Raw genomic sequence first — 5487 nt, forward strand, 5'->3', positions numbered from 1 at the left:
TTTCCTGGAGGAGACTTCTGTTGTTGCCTCCGGGGTTGGTGCTGGCAAGCTTCGAGAGGGCGTCTGCCCGGGCGTTTTGTTCCCGAGGTATGTGCTGAATCTGTATTTCTGAAAAGTGGCGTAATTGTGCCTGTGTTTGGTCCAGGTATTTTTTCATAGTTGGGTCTTTGGCCTGGTAGCTTCCATTTACCTGTGATGTGACGACCTGGGAGTCGCTAAAGATCGTGATTTTCTGGGCTCCGATCTCTTCGGCTAGCTTTAGACCTGCTAGTAGGGCCTCGTATTCGGCTTGGTTGTTCGAAGCCTGGAACTCGAATTTTAGGGATAGTTCTATCCGCGTTCCTTTGTCGCTTTCGAGTATAACCCCGGCTCCGCTTCCAGTTTTGTTTGAGGACCCGTCGACATACAGGTTCCATGAGAGTGGGGTTCCAGGGGTCTCAGTGTATTCTGCGATGAAGTCGGCTAGATACTGAGATTTTATGGCAGTCCGGGTTTCATAGTGGAGGTCGAACTCGGACAGTTCCACCGCCCATTGCAGTATTCGTCCTGCCAGGTCTGTTTTTTGGAGGATGTGTCTCATGGGTTGGTTTGTCCGGACTTTGATGGTGTGGGCTTGAAAGTAGGGACGGAGCCTCCGAGCTGTGAACACTAGGGCGTAGGCGAATTTTTCTATCTTCTGATAGTTTAATTCGGCCCCTTGTAGTGCCTTGCTTACAAAGTATATGGGGTGTTGTCCTCGGTCATTTTCTCATATTAACGCTGAAGCGACTGCTCGATTTCCAACCGAGAGGTATAGTACGAGTTCTTCCCCTTTTAAAGGTCGGGTTAGGATTGGTGGCTGCCCGAGGAATTCCTTGAATTCTTGAAAGGCGTTTTCGCACTCCGGGGTCCATGAGAAGGGTTTCCCTTTCTTTAGGAGTGAGTAGAGAGGTAGTGACTTTATTGCTGATCCTGCCAAGAATCTTGATAGGGCGGCTAGCCTTCCATTCAGTTGTTGTACTTCTTTGACACACGTCGGGCTCTTCATATTGAGTATCGCTTGGCATTTGTCCGGGTTTGCTTCGATGCCCCTTTGAGTCAGCATGAAGCCTAAGAACTTTCCGGCTTCTGCGGCGAAGGTGCACTTTGTCGGGTTAAGTCTCATGTTGTGTTTTCTAAGGGTGCCGAAGATACTGGTGAGGTCGGTCAGCAAGTTTCTGTCTTCTTGTGTCTTTACCAGCATGTCGTCGACGTACACCTCCAACTGTAGTCCGATGTGCTCTGAGAACACTTTGTTCATTAGCCTCTGGTAGGTTGCCCCTGCGTTCTTCAGCCCGAAGGGCATTACTACGTAGCAGTAGTTTGCCCTTGGGGTTATGAACGAGGTCTTTTCTTGGTCGGGTCCATACATCGGGATTTGATTGTATCCCGAGTATGCGTCCATGAAGGAGAGATATCTATAGCCTGAGGCTGCGTCTACTAAGGCGTCGATGTTTGGTAGTGGATATGGGTCTTTGGGGCAGGCTTTGTTGAGATCCGTGTAATCGACGCACATCCTCCATTTTCCGTTGGGCTTTTTTACCAGGACCACGTTTGCGAGCCATAGGGGGTATTTTACTTCCCTAATGAACCCTGCATCTAGCAGTGCTTGTACTTGTTCTTCTATTGCTTGCATGCGCTCGGGTCCGAGCTTCCGGCGTCTTTGTTGGACAGGTCGGGATCCCGGGTAAACTGATAGCTTATGGCACATCAGGTCGGGGCTTATGCCTGGCATGTCGGAGGCTTTCCAGGCGAAGAGGTCGGAATTCTCCCTTAAGAGGGTTATGAGTTCCTCTTTTAGGCCCGTTTCGAGGTTTGCTCCTATGTTTGTTATTTTTTCAGGTGTGTTCCCGATCTGGACTTTTTCGGTTTCTCCCTCTGGTTGTGGCCGAAGATCTTCTCGGGATTGAACTCGTCCGAGTTCTATTGTGTTGACCTCTTTCCCTTTTAGGCTCAGGCTTTCGTTGTAGCATCGCCGCGCTAGTTTTTGGTCGCCTTTTAGGGTAGCGATTCCTTTTGCGGTAGGGAACTTCATACAGAGGTGTGGGGTCGAGACTATAGCTGCCAGTCTGTTTAGGGTTGGTCGCCCAATGAGGGCATTGTATGCTGAAGTGACGTCGACTATAATGTAGTCGATGCTTAATGTTTTAGATTGCTCGCCTCTTCCAAAGGTAGTGTGTAGCGAGATGTATCCTAAGGGATGGATCGGAGTATCCCCTAGTCCAAATAGGTCGGCGGGATAGGCCTTTAGTTCTTTTTCTTCAAGTCCGAGCTTGTCGAAGGCCGTTTTGAACAGGATATCCGCTGAGCTTTCCTGGTCAATCAGGGTTCGATGTAAATTGGCGTTTACTAGGATAATGGTGATTACCATTGGATCGTCGTGTCCGGGAATTATCCCTTGAGCATCTTCTCGGGTAAATGAGATAATAGGTAATTTGGGCAGGGGACTGTCTTCTCGGACGTGATAGACTTCTTTGAGGTGTCTTTTTCGCGAGGATTTGGATGTTCCTCCGCCTGCAAAACCTCCATTTATCATGTGAACATGTCTTTCAGGGGTTCGCGGGGTTTGTTCGGCCCGATCTTCATTGTCTCCCCGCCTTCTCTTCCTGGTCTCTTCTCCTTTCTCTGCTATGTATCTGTCGAGTTTTCCTTCTCTGGCTAGCTTTTCTATAACATTTTTTAGGTCGTAGCAGTCGTTAGTAGAATGACCGTAGAGCTTGTGATATTCACAGTATTCGGACCGATCTCTCCCCGCTTTCTTGTGTTTTAGCGGTCGGGGCGGTGGGATCTTTTCGGTGTGGCATACTTCTCTGTAGACGTCTACCAGGGAGACTCGGAGGGGGGTGTAGTTGTGGTACTTCCGTGGCTTGTCCGGGTTGGGTTCTTCTTTCTTCTTCTGTTCCCGATCCCGATCTCGGAGTGGGTAGGTTGATTCCTTCCTAGAAGAGTCTCTTAGCTGGGAGGTTTCCTCCATGTTGATATATTTTTCTGCCCGCTCCTGCACCTCGTATAGGGAGGTCGGGTATCGTTTGGATAGGGATTGGCTAAACGGTCCCTCTTTTAGACCGTTTGCTAGTCCCATGATGGCTGCTTCAGTGGGCAAGTGTTGTATGTCCAGGCAGGCTTTGTTGAATCGCTCCATGTATTCTCGGAAAGTTTCTTGGTTACCTTGTTTGATCCCGAGTAGACTGGGGGCATGTTTTGTCTTGTCCTTTTGAATAGAGAATCTTGTTAGGAATTTTTTGGTTAGGTCTTCGAAGCTGGTGATTGATCTTGGTGGCAGTTTGTCGAACCACTTCATGGCTGACTTGGTGAGAGTGGTGGGGAAGGCTTTGCACCGAATCGCGTCGGAGGCGTCGACTAGGTACATTCGGCTTCTGAAGTTGCTGAGGTGATGACTTGGATCGGTGGTGCCGTCGTAGAGGTCCATATCGGGTGGTTTGAAGTTTCGCGGTACCTTCTCCTTCATGATCTCTTGCGTGAAGGGATCGTGGTTGCCCTCGGTGGTGGTGCCGCGTTCTGTCCGGTCTTTCAGGTTGGCCTCTATTTTTCGCAGTTTTTCTTCTAATTCTCTGCGCTTTCGAGCTTCCCTTTTCAGATCTTGTTCAGTTTCTTTCTGCTTTTTTATGTCCTCTTCGAGTTGTTTTAGTCGGTCTTGTTGTGCTCGGACTGCTTCTAGAATTTCCGAGCTCTTCTCTTTTTCGGAATTTTGTGGATCTTTGTTTGGGAGTGATGTTTTTGGGCGATTCTGTTTGTTTCCTCCTGGAGTGCGTGGTGATAGAGGGCTGTCCGGTCGTTCTCCGGTGTCAATTTCGTCCTCTTGTTCAGATGCGGCGTGGTCATTGTTGAGAGGGTCGTCCGCCATGGTAGAGGGATGACTTCCAGGTCCCCGGCAACGGCGCCAATGTTCCGAGGGTTTACCTGAAACGTGCAGCTCGGTCGTCTGGAGAGGCCCGAGGTGGGGGTTCGGTGACCCGAGCTTGATATGCGGAATGGTTGGTGGTTGTACCTGCAATGACACTCCGATGCTTAAGTTAGCATGGGTCCAAGCAGATATGTGTAGATGTGGAATGAATGCCATACCTGGGTGCTCCAGTGTATTTATAGTAGTTGGCCGTGATCTTCCCTGGATAAGATATTCTTATCTTATCTTATCTTTGGGAGTTTTCTCTATCTTTGTGGAACCGCCTTTTCTAGGCCTTTTCGGCCTTTAGGTTTGGGCTGCGTTCCTTTTGATGGGCCTTCCTTGCTCTTTGTCCGAGGTCCGACCTTTAGGTGTGAGCTTTAGGACAAGGTCGGACCTCTTACGAATTTGCCGAGTTGGAGGACCCCGGTCAGGGTATGAACAACTACCAAAATTTTGGCTGGGATTTTAATGCTGCATACCCCATTCATCAAGGACTATCATCCCGTAATTGTCCAACCTATGCACCTCCACAAAATCTTCAAGAATTTACAATAGAAGAACTCTCCAAGAGATATCTCTTCATTGCCGAACTCAGTGAGTTCTTAAGGCAAAAAGTAAGAGAGGTGATTGAAGATATGGAAATCTCAAGGAGAAATCAAGAAGAGCAAATAAGACAATTGGCATAACATTTTGTTGATGAACCAAATAATGTCTTCCCGTGGCCAGGGAAAGAATATCATGCCATCAGTCTAAAGAGTGGAGAAGTGCTTAATGAGGGTGAAAATGAGAAGTTGGTAGAGCAAGAGAAAGAGATCCTTGTACCAAGTGAGCCACCATTCCAAGATGTTCTTGATAAAGAGGATACTCCAACTATCCCACAACACCCAAGTGTTGAAAACAAAAAAGTGAAGGAATTCAACAAAAGCACCAAAGAGAGGATGGTGACCAAGAAAAGAAGGATAATATCCATGAAGACGAGGTCAACCAAAAGCCATCCCACCCCTACCCCAACAAGCAAGTTCACTCAAGCTAACAACAAAAGCAAGCTTGTTGGGAGGCACTCAAAACAGGAGACATCAACTTGCTCTTCCTTCCTCTTGAGGTCATTCCTCTTAACAAACTGGAAGAAGAGGAAGAAAGTTGAGAATAACATGTCAAGCTAATGACATTAAAAGAGCGCTTGTTGGGAGGTAACCCAACCGTAGGTAACATTTTCTTTCTTTACTTAGTTTACTTTCAATAATTTGACATATGATTGCATTCTAAGTTTGGTGTTGTCATGCAACAATTTGATTTTCATTCTTCACTGAGTACTTGCTTCATTCTAAAATGAAAGTGTCATACTAAGTTTGGTGTTGCCACTTACCATGCGTACACCACTTATTAATGCAATCACATTGTCTCTATTTTTACTTCTTGTGCGCTTATTGTATCCTTATCTTTGCTTGCTTGAGCACATGCATTACTCACATTTCATTGTGTAAGACACTCACAACCCATCATAAACCCTATCACCACTATCTATTTGTTGCTTGAGGACAAGCAATCATTATAAGTTTGGT

The sequence above is a fragment of the Arachis hypogaea genome, chromosome 10, assembly GCF_003086295.3.
Source record: "Arachis hypogaea cultivar Tifrunner chromosome 10, arahy.Tifrunner.gnm2.J5K5, whole genome shotgun sequence".
In the NCBI taxonomy this organism is placed as follows: domain Eukaryota; kingdom Viridiplantae; phylum Streptophyta; class Magnoliopsida; order Fabales; family Fabaceae; genus Arachis; species Arachis hypogaea.